The sequence below is a fragment of the Mastigoproctus giganteus genome, unplaced genomic scaffold (genome assembly GCF_048544385.1).
Source record: "Mastigoproctus giganteus isolate SK-2022 unplaced genomic scaffold, ASM4854438v1 scaffold_16, whole genome shotgun sequence".
Lineage (NCBI taxonomy): Eukaryota > Metazoa > Arthropoda > Arachnida > Uropygi > Thelyphonidae > Mastigoproctus > Mastigoproctus giganteus.
In genome coordinates, this window is record NW_028328293.1 from 1,448,352 (window position 1) to 1,466,236 (window position 17,885).

At 37.1% G+C, this 17,885-nt stretch overlaps 1 protein-coding gene across 3 annotated transcripts in view; it reads left to right on the forward strand.

Annotated features, from left to right (window-relative positions):
* LOC150074890 (uncharacterized) overlaps nt 1-17,885 on the forward strand; it is a 618,385-nt gene that overhangs the window by 60,070 nt on the left and 540,430 nt on the right. The gene's annotated exons all lie outside the window — the stretch shown is intronic.

Sequence of the window (17,885 nt, forward strand, 5' to 3'; positions counted from 1 at the left end):
CATACTATCTCTGCTTGAAATTGATTTTAGGTAACTCGGCACCCAATAAAATAGCCTGACAGTAAGGGACAGCTTTCGTGTACGTACACACACGTGGGTTCCAAGGTTACTTCTTCAGTTTTTGCATTTTTTTTCCCTCTTTTCCCGTAACCCGATGCATAATTTATGTTAGCCACTATCAAATGCGAAAAGTCCACTTTGATATTTTCAATGAACACATCAGCAGAGAATGTGCGTGCACATAAATCATTTGTAATCTAGCGTTCTGCTTCGGTTTTTACATAAGGGGATCGGACGTGTTCGAGCCTGCCATTGTTTTTGTTATCGCCGTTCCTAATGGAGGAGCTACAGTCGGATGCACACAGAATGAATTCAGTCGGGTGATATGCTCGGTAATTCTCTTTCTCTCGAGGCTCGCTTCCTGCCAACACAACAAGGAGATGGCTCCCCTAACAAAGACGTGTTCTTATAACGGAAGTTCTGGGCAAAGAATCAGCAAGGAGGGTTTACATCGATTTAAGAGTGGCGCTAAATGTCATTCCGAATACGTAAACCGTGTCAATGAATACGCAGGGGGGCTGTAACTAAATGTCATTGTGGACGTGGCAGTACAGTGGAACCCCTTTCCCGCATACGGCAAAAGCTTTTGAGGTTAATTAACGTCAGAAAATTGAATAAATAAAAAAGGGCAATAATCGAATAGGGCTTCTGTCAAATTATTTGTCACACTTATTAATAAATTAAATACACGTGGTATAATTCATACGTTATACCACAACAAAAAATTTCTAATTTTTTTGTGCTGTATTCTTACTGAAATGCCCTGTTTCTTAGGTCCTATTTCATATCTCCACCATCTCCTCATTCGAATGCAAAATATTTTCATAAAATTATCCGAAGGCGTTCCTCATTTTGTTATCGCGCAGGACGCGAACCCAGCGGAAATCGCCTTTTAATCTTTGATTTTTCCACACGAAAATTGTAAATTCATTGACGAAATGATTTTTCTGGAGAGCGTATTAAGCTCGAGGGGATTTTGTGTTGCGATCTTTTGTATTTCTCGGACGCGGCATGCGTATATAACTTATAAATATTGAATGCTCGCGAGTAGAAATTTTTAATTAATAATTCACTACGAGTGAATCTTAATAAACATCCAGCGTTGCATTATGTATTAGACCAATTCTCCACCACTCGTCTAAACACACCGCCGCGCTGTACTTTAAACTCAATTCAATTTCGGCGTGCATATGTCAGGTACACTTGGCGCAGTAAAAAATCATTTGCTCTTTGAAACTGGAGGGCATAATCGGCTCTGTCGAGAGCGATTCATTATTTCCATTTCACCACAGTCAAGCGTGCAGTGATCACGTGACAAGATGATTGTGAGGCTCCAACCTCGTCCATTTTTTAATTCTTGTACGGAGACTATAATAATACTCTTTTTGAAAAGCTTTTATCAGCTGCATGCTGGTAGTTGCAGCGATTCCGTTACCTATTCTGTGACCTTCCCGAAGCAGAAATAAAAGTGCCAAAACCCAACCTGTACCGTGTTTCCACCTGCCATTGTCTGCCAGCTTTTGTTTAGTATTCCAAGCTGGCTTCGCGCTCTCAACGCCTTCAGCTGTACTTGACTTGTTGAAGGCATACGTTGCCATTTTCAGAGGTCGCAGCAGTAGCTGATCGTTTACAACCAGTAGGTGTAGTAACCAGGGAAGGCCCACATTTGCCCACAGAATTGGTAGTTGCAAGCGCGAAACTCCAGCTTTAAAAATCAAAAGTTTGTGCTCCGTTGAATTTACAATGCTGGTAAACCTTCGCAATGGTTAGTGAATTGTGACCCTAACTGTCTCTCCAGTTATGCCTCTTCCCGGCTGCTGTTTTCCTTCGCGGATTTCCCCAAGGAGGAACGCATATCCCTAGAAAATTGACAGTGCTCCTTTATCCTTTCACTATTCACGCAAACAGTCCTAAGAAAATCCTCTTCCACCTGCCTAATCTTTGAGCTCGTTCTTGGAAATCCTTTCCCTCCCTCCCCTCGCTTTCAAACTCTGTTTACCTGGACTGTTCGTGACGTTTTTCTTTTCCCCCTTTCATTTCCTCTCTCCCCTCAGCTTGAAACCGGACTCTTTATTGTGATTCGGTGTTTCTTTCCCTCCCTCCTCACGTTCGGTTCCGAAATTTCGATTTCTTAAATAACAGCGCTGATACCTATACACAGTTGTCACTTAGGCTGACAAATGATCTACACAATAAGGGGATTTATATGATAAGTCTTTAATAGTGACTTTGGAATCGTGCAAGTAGATCGAGGGAAGAGTGCGAAAGAAATTGTGAGTTTGTAAAGAAAGCTGTTCTAAAAAAGTCTTAACTACTTGGTCGATTTTTGAAAAATGTTATTCATTTAGTAATTCGAAGTTATTTTTTTATTTTTTGAGGATTTCAACTTACATAACCACTTTCGTTGGTTGAGAAAATAGATTTGTATCAGCAGCTTGGCAATTGGTCAAATTTAAAATGAGGGAGAGTCTTTCAAGAGATGATTACTTTTAGACCAGTAGAAGGCTTTTAGACCACTGTTGGCAATCTCACTCTCTGTCACGGGGCGTACTAGCATGTACTTAAGTTATGCGCATATTTCAGATAAACTGACTTTAATTATAAATATTTAAAGAAATGTCCCGATCGTTCGAAACTGCGAGGTTGGAGTGTCCCTATTTAACGACGGGGAGCAAAAGGGGATTTGTTTTTTTTTTTCTTTTTTCCTGTTTTCAGTAATCATTAATCAGAGGAACGACGCATGCAGTTGTACCAACGTATAATTTAAATTATAAAATGTGATAAAATTTAGAGGAAATAGATGTACGTTGAGTTCCGGTTAACTGCAAAAGTCCACGTTAGAGGTAATTTATTTTGGAATTAACAAAGCGAGTCAAAGTGGTTATTTTCTTAGGGGCGAGAGCAGTTCAGGTTTCTTCCATGGATCGAGTGAGATAAAGAGCGCTAATCCATATTGAGATTAGATGAGTGACGCTGTTTCTCTCGTTATTTGCTTTTTGCATAGGATGCAAGTTTTACGTGTACCGAATTCCCTGAGTAATGTCATATTCTACTAATCCATACACAATAAAAAAAAAACTAAAAAGCAAAGGAAATTTGCACGTACAATCAACGTTCATAGTGGGTTTCCAGTATCAATGTTTTTGTCATGGCAACAGTTATTACTATATGTACTAGTATTTATTATTGTGAAATAATATATTTAAAAGGTTTAGGCATATTCGTTTCCGAATTGACAATTTTTCTAATCCAAAACTGCTTGGATTAGGAAAATTTAAGATTTTTACACAAATCAGTAAGTCTGCCCCGGTGGCAGATCTGTTGGGGTCCGAATTACTGCTCTAGACCAAGCTGAGCAGATTTTTTTGTAGTAAGATCTATGCGCATCGAGTACTTCCTTTTTTTTTTTTTTTTTTTTTTTGTTAGAACTCCGCGTTCCACGCCAGGGGTCTTGCCCATCCCAGTCTAGAGGCTAGACTGCTGCTGCAGCACCATTGAATAGGGACATGGGAACACATTTCATGCATGGCTCCATCTAGCAGTTTTTCTATGTTTTTTTAATTCGCATCCCACTCAGACATTGGAACTGTTGTCAAGAGATGACGTAACCATCGTTATACTATTGTGTTAAGCTAGCTTATTAAAAACATGACATTTTCATTAAGTCACAGTAGTCAGCTTGAAAAGCATTGCCAGAACAGTCCTTCTTTACCTTCTGATGCTACGGACTGCCTTTCAATTCCGGAAATTTATGTGGCCTAATAATATCTATGCATCTCTTTTTTGAAAATCCCAACACAAGAGGTAATGGAACCTATTGTACTTAGTACCGTGCATGGGTTGGAAGTTGAACGAAGTTACAATATATGTTGACATTAGGTTTGAACTTCTATAGATTGTTAATTTTCAGGAAATACGTATATGAAGGAAGGTTGTTCCAGAAAACAGAAGTTGGGTGTATAAATGAATAATAAGAAGAAAAGTTGGATCTGTGAGCTTGAAGTTGGACTGTAAAAGGATGTTGGCTGTGTAAGGACTGCTTTGAAAGAGAGAACGAGAATTATAGAAGCCAATTCAGAAGAACAATGCCCATGGAAGTATCTGTAGAAAAGGAATGTAGCAGAAACAGTACGTCTATGAGACAGCGAGTGGAGAGACTCTGTTAGAGATGAGTCATTAATTAACCGAACTGTCCTCTTTTTGAATGGAATCTAGAAGTCTGAGAAAATAACCCCACCGTCCCAGATGTGTTCCCACTTTGGTGATAAAATCAAAATTTCTATTAAAATAATAGAAATATTAAATGTATATTATTAGTTCGACCAAGGATACTCGTATGTCTTATAAATAAAACTAGCTTTCTCTTTTTAAAGAAAAATAAAATTGGTTTGTTGATCTTTGATTAATACTGAGGACCAGGTTAAGAAACGCTGTCATCGAGTTTCAGTATCCACCAGAGAACTCGCCTGATGTTTTACGATTGTAGATAATGGGATCGGTGAATAAGTGAACTGTAAATGCGATCCTGTCTTTTAGAATTTCTACTTTTTGTTCATTTAGATTATAATTACACCGTCAAGGTAATATTGCATTTAAGATAATGAACAGAGCGAATCTGTGAAATTATTACAACTTCCCTTTTCTACTAGGGATAAGTTAAAAGTAGACTAATGATAATACGATGTTAGATTATCGAGACTCTCTGTATTCCATTTTGGAAAGCTGCTCACATTTATAGGTACTCTCAATTATGGATATTTTAGAGATTGTTGAAGACGAAGATTACATGGGCGGAAGTGACAGAGCTCCCAAATTCAGAGAGGCAACAGAAAAACAAAACAAGATGCTAGTTGATGAACCACAGAGGGTTAAACCTTTATTGTGAGATAATAAGCAAAGGCTTAACATAGTTTTCCTCAGCAGGTCATGCATTAGCCATACCCGATTTAGAACGTGCTCTTTGCAATCCTATTCTTCAAACAACGTTAATTGGTACAGCAGGATGTAGAATGAACCCAACCCAATTTTAACCATTTTCTATGAAAAACAGCATAAAGTATAACGTGGATTTTCTTACAACACCGAATAAAATTGGTACCATCTCTCTTTCTCTTACAAATTTACAAGTTTCCCCTTCAAAAACTAAAAAATCTTTGCAGCATCACTGCCGGGTCTTCTTCAAGACACCAACACGGCAAATAAAGACACGGGCCGATCCCTTATTGTGTTCCTCCTGGTGAGAAAATGACACGTCATATTAATTTACATGTTGCTCCTTCCTCCGTGGCAGTTCAACGAATGGGTTTATTCCTCGTAGTCAGTGACACGAAACAGCAGATAACTTAAATGGCAGAGTTATCGCACCGTGGCCATGGTCGCATGCCGATATACAGCAAGGAGGTAGAAAATGTCAAGGCCGTCAAGTCGTAGGTCATTTAACTACAGGGACACTGTACGGCCGGTAAGTCTGGTTAGCAGAACGAACAAAAGTAATAAACCAACTTACCAGCAATGGTAGCTGATCTCACCACTTACACTCGCTTTTATTTTTAACCCCGTATATATTTCGGCATTTTTGTTACCGCCAGTCTTTACTCGCTAATAATTACCATGCACGTGATGTGAAGGCGCATTTAGAGCGGTCTTTTGAGTTTTGACCTCTTCGTGATGTCTCTTTTGAAACTGCTTTTCAACCACACACCTGTCAGGTATGCCCTTGAAAGTGTTGTATTTAATTGCTGCAGAGCTGGTCCTTATGTTGTCTGGACCCTCCTACGCAGACAGACTATTGCCTTTTTAATTTGTTTTAATTAAGAAAATACGAACGTAACAACGTTTCGAGACAGGCATTGCATTTACATAAGCAAAGAGTGAAATAACGGATGACTTTGACGATGTAGTTAAAATGGAAATGAACAAAAAGTAGAATTGCTTTTGTTACATTTAAATATATACCATTTTAAGTAGAGATATCAGTGGACATAAATATTGATATATATGGATCTTATTTCCTTTACAAAGCGAAATAAAATCAGAATACGTGCGCTTGCCTGCGTTTGATTTCGACCATAGAGAGATTCTGCTCCCATTGAAGGCTGAATGCCCAGTATTCTGGCTTGTGTCCAACTTAGAGACAAATAGCGTTTTGTCTTTTTAAATTGTATACCACCACCTGAATAGGTGAATCCGCTATACATTTAAAAATCTGAGACGTCGCCAGGACAGCTATTTTTAAGCTTACTGGCTTCTCATTAGCTCGTATCTCTATTAGCAAACGTATATCACACTGCGAATAATGTGTTTTGTCAAAATACTTATGCCAAAATGCAGATATACAGTACATTAATTGTGAGGTTAGTTTTTAGTTTTCAGCATTCTTTTTTTATTAATACAGTTATTCACTCCTATAGCAAATTCCTTTTAAAATGTTTGTCGAATCAATACAGTACAAATATTCTGTTAGTGTGATCGTCAGGACAAATCCTTTCAACCATTTCTTGAGTTTTAAGAATTTTGAAATAATCTCTTTGATTTCGAAGCTTCAAGAAAAAAATCGTTGCATTCAGTGAAACTTTGTAGCGTTATAGTCATGTGATGGTATAACATAATCAATAGTTGTACTGGATAAGTGAGTCTACCTCTTGTCTCTCTCTCTCTTTTTTTATCAGACTCAAATTCATTGTGCAATACAGGAGATATTGATCAGGTGCACTTTGACTTTGAGCGGTCGTTCTGAAACTTTCCCTCCCTGCTCTATTTTTAAACCCTAAAAAGATCTCCTGCTTCGGAACTCCACTCGTGGTAACAAAAGTTCGCACTTGCTATGATTAAAAGTGATTTGTTTCGGTCCCTTTTGCAGCTCCTGAGACAGGTTACCAAATGTTGATCAAACGGGAAATCTTATTACCGGGTTGTGAGGGGAAAGTGCCATGTTAGTGCCTATCGGACAAGATCGAATTAAAGGACTCGGGGTCACTACCACACAATCTGCTGTAGAATCCCTCTCCCGACCGCTTTCTTTCTTTCTTTTTTTTTAAACTTAATTCTAAATGGAGTTTTCTTAACCAGATACTGTAATAATAATGGGAAAATCTCTAACGTCTGTCCATTGTATTTATTTTGGCTGTAGATTCTCGAAATTTCTGAAGATCGTGTAATCCTAGATATTGAATGATGCGATACAAGCAGAACTGGTTTGAAGGTCTTGTTTATACTTCGGCAGGACCACCAGGGTTAGAAGAATTTACAATAAATCATGAATACAATCGTTAATCGTATTTAGCAGTCACGGCTTGAACCACGGTCCGCTCAGACAGCATTTGCTATTGCACTCTCTCTCATGACCACTCGGCTACGTCAGGCATAAGTTAAGTTAAATTATTTCCTCGCACAATTTGCCCTTTTCCTGCTTAGCCTTTCTTCGTGGAGTGTACGAGTAATCGTTTTCATGCAGGCGGGTGAAAAGAGGTCGCGAGATGTAAATTCATGATCGTCACTGTACACGATGCTGCAGTTCTTATTGGTGATAAAGGAGATGACTGTTGTGCCAACTCTGTCTTCTGGTGGCCTCAACTGTTTCTCCTGTTCTACGATCTTCAGATTGCTACTCTCGCACTCTTAAGTTTGAAATTGGCCAAACGATTTTTCGAACCCTCGATTGATAGATCGTTTCGTCAGTTTTGTGATTAGAATGTTTGATCATCCCAGTTCTGTGGCCATTGTTTAGAAGCGGAGTAATTTAATTAATTAACTGAAGTTACCAAATCAATTCCATTTATAAGTTTCTGACCGGTCAGATTTGTGTATTTCCGCTGTTTTATTTAAGACTGGAACTGCCACGAGATGAAAAGGGAAATTAGAAAATTTCCCTTTAGAAATATACCAATTGGAAAATATGCAAAACATGAAAAGACGCCATTTCAGAATGGCAGAATTGTTGACTTGAGTACCATGATGATTCATTTGTCATTAAGATTTGAATTACTGTAACCATATTACACACGATTAGATAAACACAGAATACAGATCTTTTTGCGCCAGAGCATCTAAGGCTATCAGGAGTCAATGCGTTATTATGTAAACTGTTATTATTCTATGGTTGAATTACTCGCTTTGTTGGATGAAAAACCCAAATTTCGGAGAAGGCAGCGGGAATGCATCAAACCTCGTGTCTAGACTGATTAATGCGGTCATAGATTCATGCTATGCTTAATACTGGTGTCATATACCATTGCGAAGTAGTATTTACCCTAAAGTAATATAGATTAAGTAATGAAATTAAGTAATTACTTAATCTATATTACTTTAGGGTAATAAATATTAAAAATTTTAAAATATTAAAATATTAAAATATTAACAAAATAAATATAATCAGTTTACAAAACTTTTAAATGAGTTCCATTGTCAGAGCGATGGCTGGGATTCAATTTCAGAACATCTTTTGTATCTTTGGCTTTATCAACACTGCCTGTTTAAAAAAGATAGATCGTCCGAAAGGAATTTAAAATTTAGAAAATTATTTTTTTACCCCTATTTCCTTTCAATCGTCCTCGCGGGTTGCAGATGGTTATAAACACCGTTCTCCTTAAATCTGGTGGAATATCCGGGATTGAATCCGTTCAATGACGCGAGGAACTTTTATGGACTTTATTATTATTATTATTATTTATTTTTTTCATTCCGTGGCTGAATTATTCGCTCTCAGGAGTGGATAGCAAGATTCCGCCCCTCCAGAAAAAAAAATCGGGGTTTTCCTCCAACAAAATAAACAAACTGACCAGAGAACAGACCCCAATATTTCCACGAGGATTTACTTTAGGTTTCAATTTTTAGTCTACCATGACGTGAAAGTTCATGAAAGAAATCTTGGGTTTTAGGGAACTCAGCGATTTCTGCCGAAATAATTCACGGCAAAAAACCCCACTCCCCTAGTCTGAGATCGGCTAACTACAGGCTCGATTGAAGAGCACTTTAGTAATTCCTCCACCCATTGACGACACTCGAGCCCAGACCTCTCCACAGGAGTGACAAGGGGCGAAACCAATATTATACTGCACGGAAGTACTATCTTAAGAAATGGTTGACTTTTATAAACAAGGAGACTTACATAATTCGCAATGAGTGTTCTGCCATTGTAAGAGGGGGAGGGTTATACGATCGTTTCAGAACGAGTTTCCTGGGCATTGCACTACTTCAAATAAACTGAATAACAAACTGTGACTGTAATCAGTACAAGTAGATATACAGTATTTACAATACAGGATGTAGTGTATGTGTTTATCTTTCTCTCTCTCCCTCCTCTGACGAAACTGTGGTGTTATCATTATTTATTAAAATATTTCCAGTAGAATGTAACGTATTATCGATTACTTTAAACATGATTCAGCGTTTACGCGATGTCCTCAGAACCATATCACGTCTGAAATATGATTTATTAAAACTCTCAGTTATCGAAAATAAGTTTACGTTCCCCTTTTGTTAATATTTTTGTTAATAAAATTAAACAATATTTTTGTTAATGAAAAGAGAAACTTTTCTGGTTGCCCAGTTAATTTTAAATAACCATTTTTCATTAGTAATAATCTTAAGGTTGCACGAGATTTAATTTTCTCCATTTGCTACATTAGTAGAGACGAGTTTTAATTTTTTTTAATAAGTGAATTAATTTTGTTTGACTCAGTTAATGATTGGCCATTTAGATCTTGTAAATTTTCTGCTAAATAAGCTAATCTCGATAGCTTAGCTACTTTATTCGGTTATATAATTAAGGAATTCCAATGACCTTGATTGCAAAGAAAATTTTGCAATTGAGAAAGTCGACTCAGCATTTTCTCCGATGATAACCATCTTTGCTTCTGTGTGAAGCAGTTTATCAGGTTGGGTTTTCCATTTCTGAAGGAATAAAAACAGATCAGAAGTGAAAGCCCTCGAAGTAATAGGAGCGTTATTCAAAAAGTAGTGGAAGAGCAGCCGTGTACACGTGCTGGGATCGTGTGGCAACATATAGAAGGAGGCAGGGCAGTTGTACAGTGACAGCAGTTTTGTAGAAAGTATACGTGAATGGAAAAGCAATTTCGTTGGAACGGAGAAGTGTAAGCGCGTGCTACGTTTAAGAAGCAAGATCAGTACTCTTGAATAAAGATCACACGGGATGATGTGATACAGATAAAAAAAATTTGGGACTTTCATGTGTTTCACAAGATGAAGGAGGCACTGAGAGACTGCTGCTTTTGAACAACACTAGATGTACGGCGAGGAGTAAGTTGCTTTCTCGCTACTCTTCAACGAAACCAGGCCTTTGGTGGTATAAGATGCCTCCCGAATGCTTCGGATTGTACAAGAGGCAGGATATTCATTTGAAGAATGTTACCACCACGTATTGTACTTGTAAATAAAGCTTCAGATAAAACTAAGTCATAACGTGAAGGGGTTCCAAAGAATAGAATTTGGCAAGCTAGACATATACAGCGGTTCCAGAACATTATTTTAACTCCGCCTTGGTAGTTGGTGTATGGTATTATTTAGTAGTTTCTGGCCACTTTGCCTCGAGGAAGGGGAGTGTAGTAGAAAGGCAATCTAGAGCCTAATCCCGAAACATGGAGTCTCTACCCAGTCCTACTTAATTCCAACCAATCAGTATTTAATATTTAATCCTACTGACCAATCTCTAGCCAATCGACTAATAGTGGAACCAGGGTTCAGAGTCCTATTGCAACATACGCCCAACTGATCATACATTCGAAATAGTTTGGTCATTTGATGCTTTTACAAGTAAGTGGTTTTTCTTGATACTGGTTCTATTAAAATATTTTTGCCAACTTTGTTTGATTAGATTAAATTAGGGTGACCAGAAGTTCCGGTGTTCAATGTTTCGTACAGTGTTCCGAAAGTTTTTTCGAATTTTGTTAAAGGAAGAATTTTGGAAGGAAGAAAATAAAGGAAATAAAGGAAGGATTTTGTTCTTTAGAAGAAGTGACGTATAACGGGTTTTTGATTCATTCAAAAACGTTGTTGTTACTGCGTTTTAGAAGCATCAGTAACCAAGGCCATGTTTGCTCCTATTTATTGTCTGTAAATTGGGTGTGTTCTGAGGTCTATTTTCTTTTTTTTCTGGACGAAAAACCCGAGTTTCCGGCAGCAAAAACCATGTCACTCTCGTCTGAGACCGACCAACTCAGCCACGTTGTGAAAGACTCATAAAAATTCCTCCCCTCATCGACGGGATTCGAACTCTGTTTTTTTCCACCCGATGTGGAAAGGACGGCGATTCTACCAACTGTGCTACCCCCCAGGACACATGAGTGGTGTGTTTATACTAAGTGATCTGTCGAAGTATTGGCGGCATTTTTTCTTGCGGAAGAATATTTATTGTAAAATTTTGTATCGCCGTTAAATGAAGTGTACTTCCAGTGTGGCTGGCATATTCAATAAGCAATTACTAAAAACTGAATATTCCGAAAATTGCATAAAGAAGGTCATTAGTTTCATGCATCAGTCGATCGAAATACTTAAATGACGCATCGAGGAACAATTTGTTTATTCAAGTGACGCTTGCAAAATTTTAAGTTATTACGAATTCAGGGTGAAGAAATGATTTCATTTAAAGATGAAATATTTGATATGAATAAAACGACTCGTGAATACTTTGAAAAATGGGCTGAATCCTTTAATAAATTCAAATTTGTGGAAAGGATGCTTCTATAAAAGTGCATCCGTTTCAGATGCACCAAATATGTGTAAAAATATTACCGATATGGAATTTGAAATTGATGAAATCATCATTCAGTCATTTCTTTTGCTTAAAAATTCCATTTTAGAGGAGTTGAAAGAGAAGAATAATGATGGCTTAAGAAATCCTTTTACAGTCTGCGGTTTTTTCGAAGTTTTTATTTCAACCATTAGGTTAGGTGTGTGTTAAATGCTGGATCAACCTAGGCTATGAGGTGTAAATGTATCATGTCTGTAATTGAGTCTCTTCTTCGATCAGTTTTCTAGGATCAAAAATCATGCAACCCTCGCCTGAGATCGAATAACTCGGCCACATTGTGAAAAAGCCCATACAAATTCCTCGCGTCATTGACAGGACTCGAACTCAGGCCTTTTCTGCCTGGTGTGAGAGTAGGGTGATTATATGAGAAGTTTGATTATGTTTTAAGGGACTATTTTATTATTTATATAGTTCCTTTTTATTTATTCTTATTTCGTTTTGTTCCCTATTATGTGCTTGTCCACTTTATTCTTATTTCCCCCACTTACTCATCTGACTTTACTTCCTAGGAGATTCCCAGATTCGTGGGAACTTCTCAATTGTGTATAATTCCCTTCGGAAAGGCTGAGTGTTCAGGAATAACAAACTCAGATTAATAAACAACAAAGTTTATTTACATATATATATATATACAACATAATATACAATTGAATAAAAAAACATGTAATATGCATACAAAGTTAAATCAAGGATACTTTGCACATATTATTCTTATATTAACAATCAATATGCTGTTTTCATCATTATACTCTGTGTTCTCACCATTCTGTTACAATACACTGAAGACCAATCATAACTTTCCTAAAGTCTCTATTTGTTATTAGTCTTTCAGTTGGACCAACAATTCTTCATTAATACAAACACTATATTCAATTATCTATCCTTAGAACATTCAAAGATTCTCACTATATTCAATTATCTATCCTTAAAACATAATCAAACTTCTCATATAAAATTTACTATCCTTCTAACACATTATAATCATTTGAACAACAATTTAATCTATTACTTGTCTTTCGTTTCTCTTGCATTTGGCAATAACCTTTTTGAATTAATTAAACTCTGTTAGTATATATATAATTTACTTAAGAGATAATTTATCTATCAATTCCTTCTAGTGCTATCTCTGTTTTTCATTAATTAATCACTATACTGTTTCACTCACAGTCCTTGTTAACTTACAGTACTTACTATTATCTTTTTTCTTTCCTTTGCTTTCCGGGGCGGTTTCAAACTTCCATTTTTGGCTCACTGAGGATCTCCTTCATCTGCTTCCACCTGAATTTGCTACAGATAATTTTTTTTTTTTTTGGAACTCTTGGCTGCATGGGACTGGCGTTCTTTCTCCACCTTATTCGGGATACCATCCATTCGCTGCTTCCTTCCTTCTCATCGAGCTACTAATTTCACATTTTCGCTCCTTTCTCTCGAGCTACTGATTCTGCGGATTTCGCTCTCTTTCTCTCCACCTTAGTAAAACCTATCACAAGGAAAACTCAAAGGGCATCTCACACTAACTCCTTCCCCACTCCACTTTATTAAAACTTATCACAAGGAAAAATTCATAGGGTGCTACCCTCGTTTTTCCTCTCCGCCTATTAAGAACTTTTTTAAGAAGAAAACTTCCCAGAGCGCTACCCTGCTCTTTTCTCACCACGACCAAACCCTCAACTGTTAACTGACACATATTTCCTACCACAACAGAACCCTCAACTGTCCATGTTACTAACTCATTTTTACTTATATCGACGAAAATCTCGACTGCTGTGTCCGCTGACTATTTCATTTTCCCTAGCACCAACAAAAACTCAACTTAGACTCCCACTAACCCATTTTCCTAAACATCCACAAGGTCTCAACTTTGGTTCTGTCCACTATCTCATTTTCCCAAGCACCGACAAGAATCTCAACTTTGTCTCCCTCCTAACTCATTTCCATAAACACCCACATAACTCAACTCGGGGATCTGTTTCTTTTTCCCAAGTACTTACTTTTTGTTCATCTCAATTTCTATACCGCCTACATATGTCATATCCGCCCTAGTTTTTAGTTTAACCAATCTTACTCATTTTATCAACTTCCACCCTCTTCTTATTTGCCCGTTTTATTTTCTCAAGCTGATTCCTTATTGCTCGATCTAACTTCTTATTTTAAGAAGTTTGTAAAATTTCTCAGGCTGTCTGTACCTTTGAAGTCAGCCGCTTATAGTTATACTTTAGCAGACTAATTTCCCACGATCTATAAAACTTGCCATCACTGCCAGCCAGACAGACTTAAATCTAAGTTGAGGCCGCCGTAGCCTAGTGGTCAGGCACGCGGGTGCATAAGTACACGAGCCTTGAGTGACCGGGGTTCAAGCCCTTGACTACTGAATACGGTGCTGTTTCTTGTATTCTGTCTATCTTGTGAACTCTTCTGACCGTTCGTTCGTCCCGGAGTATAAACAGAAAATTTATTTATTTGTTTATTAATTCCCAGCATTTTTTCCGTTTTTACCACCTTGTCTCCTCTTCAGGTGTCACCGATTAAAGAAATGTCCCGACAACACATGGTCCACCGCGCCATTGTTTACCAGAGTTGACACCTTCTACTAATAGCAGTTGCTACTCGTTTCTATTGTTCTGGCTTGCCTGTGTGAGTTGGGAGTCGAGTTTACCCAGGTTGCTAATAGCTTTTCAGCCTACCGCTCCCCTTGTATAGACGTTGTCTAATTTAATCCCTTCGGCTTGTAAGGTTCGCTCCCCCATATTGCCATATTATAAGTTTTACTTTAAATTAATCTCCCTCCTCCACAAAATATTATATTTGTAAGATTTTACATCTTACACTGTATTTCAAGAGCAGACCTCAGTGAAATATTATCTGACTTTTTGTTTGTCCATTCCGGCACATAGTGTAAATATTGAAAGAATATTTTCATTAAGTTCATAAATTATTATAATTGCCCACGCCCCAGTTGTATCCTATTGGTGTCGAGCCCTGAAATCTATAATTCGTTTGAAATATTTTGTAATTTATAATGAATTATCAATCGCACACTAAAACTCTTTTTTTTCTTGGAAAATTATATTTTCCTGGATATGGTTTTAACACACCGCATTAATTAACGTACGTGTATTTAGAACAGTACCTCATTCTGTCAACGATCATTAAACAGGTGGAGGAAACCGTTCGTATATAAACCCGTTGATGCCATTATGTGTGTCAACAAACCCGTTAATGCCATTAAATTTAATATGTGAAGATTTTTAGTGATCAAAATGTGACTGGAGTAGAAAGAATGCTAGTAAAATATGATTCAGCAAATCCCTCGGGACCTTTCAGAAATTGTAATGGAGGACACAGTTGAATGGGTTAAAAAGGGTCTTCTATTACTAAATATAAAAACACAGGTCTTCTATTACGTTTAAAGCTAAAAAGAGTCCTCTGCTTATAAAAATGTGTAATAAAATCGTTTTACGAGCCCTAGGCAGTTGCCTAGGCCAAAGTCCGCCCCTGGTGTGTGTGCATGTTTTGTTTGGTATAGATTCTGTAAGGATGGATCAATACTTTTGACTCATTTATTTATGATTGTTATTATTTTTTAGCTTCAACTTTGTGTGTCTTTTTATTCTTACTAGTAATATAGTTTGCTGATTTGCGGATACATCCAGTAGAACTTGTTTTCTTCCTTTCCTTTCTTGTTTGGTGTCAGTTTAGGTAGAAGTGAAATTTTCGTTAAAAATTTTGTGGTGTATTATGTTGCTCAGAATTTGTTGGAAATTTTACTTCTGAGGATGATCATTTCGGTTTAGTGTCCTCGTCTACTTTCTGCAAATGCCACGGCCGGGATGTAGTTAGTCTGGACGGGGCAGGCACGTGTGGAAGTATTTCCTCTAGTTTTGAAAGCAGATTAATAGCAGCTCTGTCCAAGCTTTTCCCAATAAATATCCAAACTGCCTGGTAATTTTTCATCCGTTGGTAGTCACAAACCTCTCATTGCTAGCCTGATTTAAAATTTCCCCTTAGAGGCCTAAAAATGTGTGATCCAGAGACTGAAAGTATTTTGCAGTGTTATAGGATAGAAAACAGGTTATAATGTGATTTTCAACTCCATATATTGCAGTTCAAACTCATTTATGATGCCCATAGAGCATTTAAAATCCTCTAGATAATATAGGGTAAAATGAGCAGGAATGCCTCGCATGTTCGTAAAATGGATCCTGCCGACAGTTCGATGTACGGGCATCAAGAATTAAAAGAGCTTTTCCACATGGATTTTATGCCGAGTCTTTATTCTGGTGAATCACAGCCCCTGGAGGCATTCCTTCTTGAAATTTCAGTTTATTGTTGACATCGTTAAAATTACCAACAGGAAGTAAAAACCACTGAATTGTAGTGTGCAATTGTTTTTCCTTTTCTCCTAATATCTGTCTATAAATTTCGTTCTTTGGTTAGTATAATGACTTTTCTTTTTTATTTTATTTTCACTCGTAAATCTGACTGTAACCTACGCATTAAAAATCCGACTTCGTTTATCAAATAATCATTTTCAGTCTTTAGGGAAAATATTTGGCGACATTTTACTAATTCCTGCTCGAGATTGTGCTGTACTCAGCCGGTCTCAGGTAGGGGCTAGAGTGGCTATATCCTATAGCCATCCTATCCGGTCAAAATAATGTGGATTTATTTTACTATACGATGATTAAGTTAATAATTCCCGAAATGCTGCTTTGGCCCCATCCTCTGTAAAAATCCTGGGACAGATACCATTGTACTCAGATCCTCGATATTATTCTTGATGGTTAGTTTTGGATGCCTTAAAAGAAAGAATCGAGAAGAATGATATCAGGTTTCTTTTTAAAGTAAATTTGATCATCGAATTAATCCAAAAAATAAATAAATAAAATAAAGAATAAAATTCAAATAAATTAATCCAATAAAATTATATTAATTAATCATCTACTACATTTAATATAATATAGATTAGTATTAGTTTATATACAAAGATATATTAATTTAAAATACGTTAAAATTTTTGCTTGTCAAAAAAAATAATAAATGAATAAATAATAATAATTTGTGGGGCAGATTTGCCAAGGCCAAGTGATTCTGTGTTCAGCAGCTAGACTTCTATACGATTAAACCGCCATTGTTTAAAAAATTTCATTTCTACACACGCTTTTTACGTTTAAAACGTTATGCGAAAAGTTAGTTAGATTTTACGAATTGTGTTCAGTTGCAAAATGAGCCAATTCGCCATTAATCAAGGGGAACTAATCAAGGGGAAAAAGATGGGGCATCGTGTCCATTTTATCCTACCTTAGGAAGCTGAAACGACTTTTTGGTTCTACTAGGTTGGAAGTAAGAATCCGAGTACTGTAACCAACAGGTCTCTTTGGCCTTGAATAACATTAAGCTCGCGCCAGTTTACTTGTAGACTGATATTGGAAAAAAGCCCTGTGCATCAGTGATAAACATATTAATAAAATTAAGTTGCTGCTACCGACAAACTCTAGAAATGGGGACTTTATTATAAAATTGCGGTACAAAAATAAATATATATGTGCAACTAAAATACAGAAATTAAATAATCAAATTTAAGTAACTTGACTGTTACTATATGAGTAGCTTAGATTATGCCCAGCCATTATGAGATGTACATTTTCTACATTAAAGTTATTCTTGCCACTAGAGGTCCCCACTGGTTTCATTGACAGGACGCTGCAATGTGTAGTTCTTCGCCCACTCTTCCTGACAGATGGAATGTTACTTTTAAGTCGGGAGTTTTCACCAGCTAACAACTTCATAATGCCCTGTTATCGTCTACTTTTCTCCCCTCAGCAAACTTCCAGAATTAAGTCCATAAGTCGTAATCCTGTCAAATTGCTTTAAAGACCAATCATTGGTTCGTGTAAGTTACCGAAAGCCGTTTTATATGAATTACAGTTGATTAACGAATAAACGGGGCTTTTCTTCTCGATTCACCCCCTCGCGACCCCACTATCTCTCTCCTCGCGTCATTCCTTTCACAAAACGACAATTTCATTCCGCTTCTGATGGATTAAGCGAGTAATGG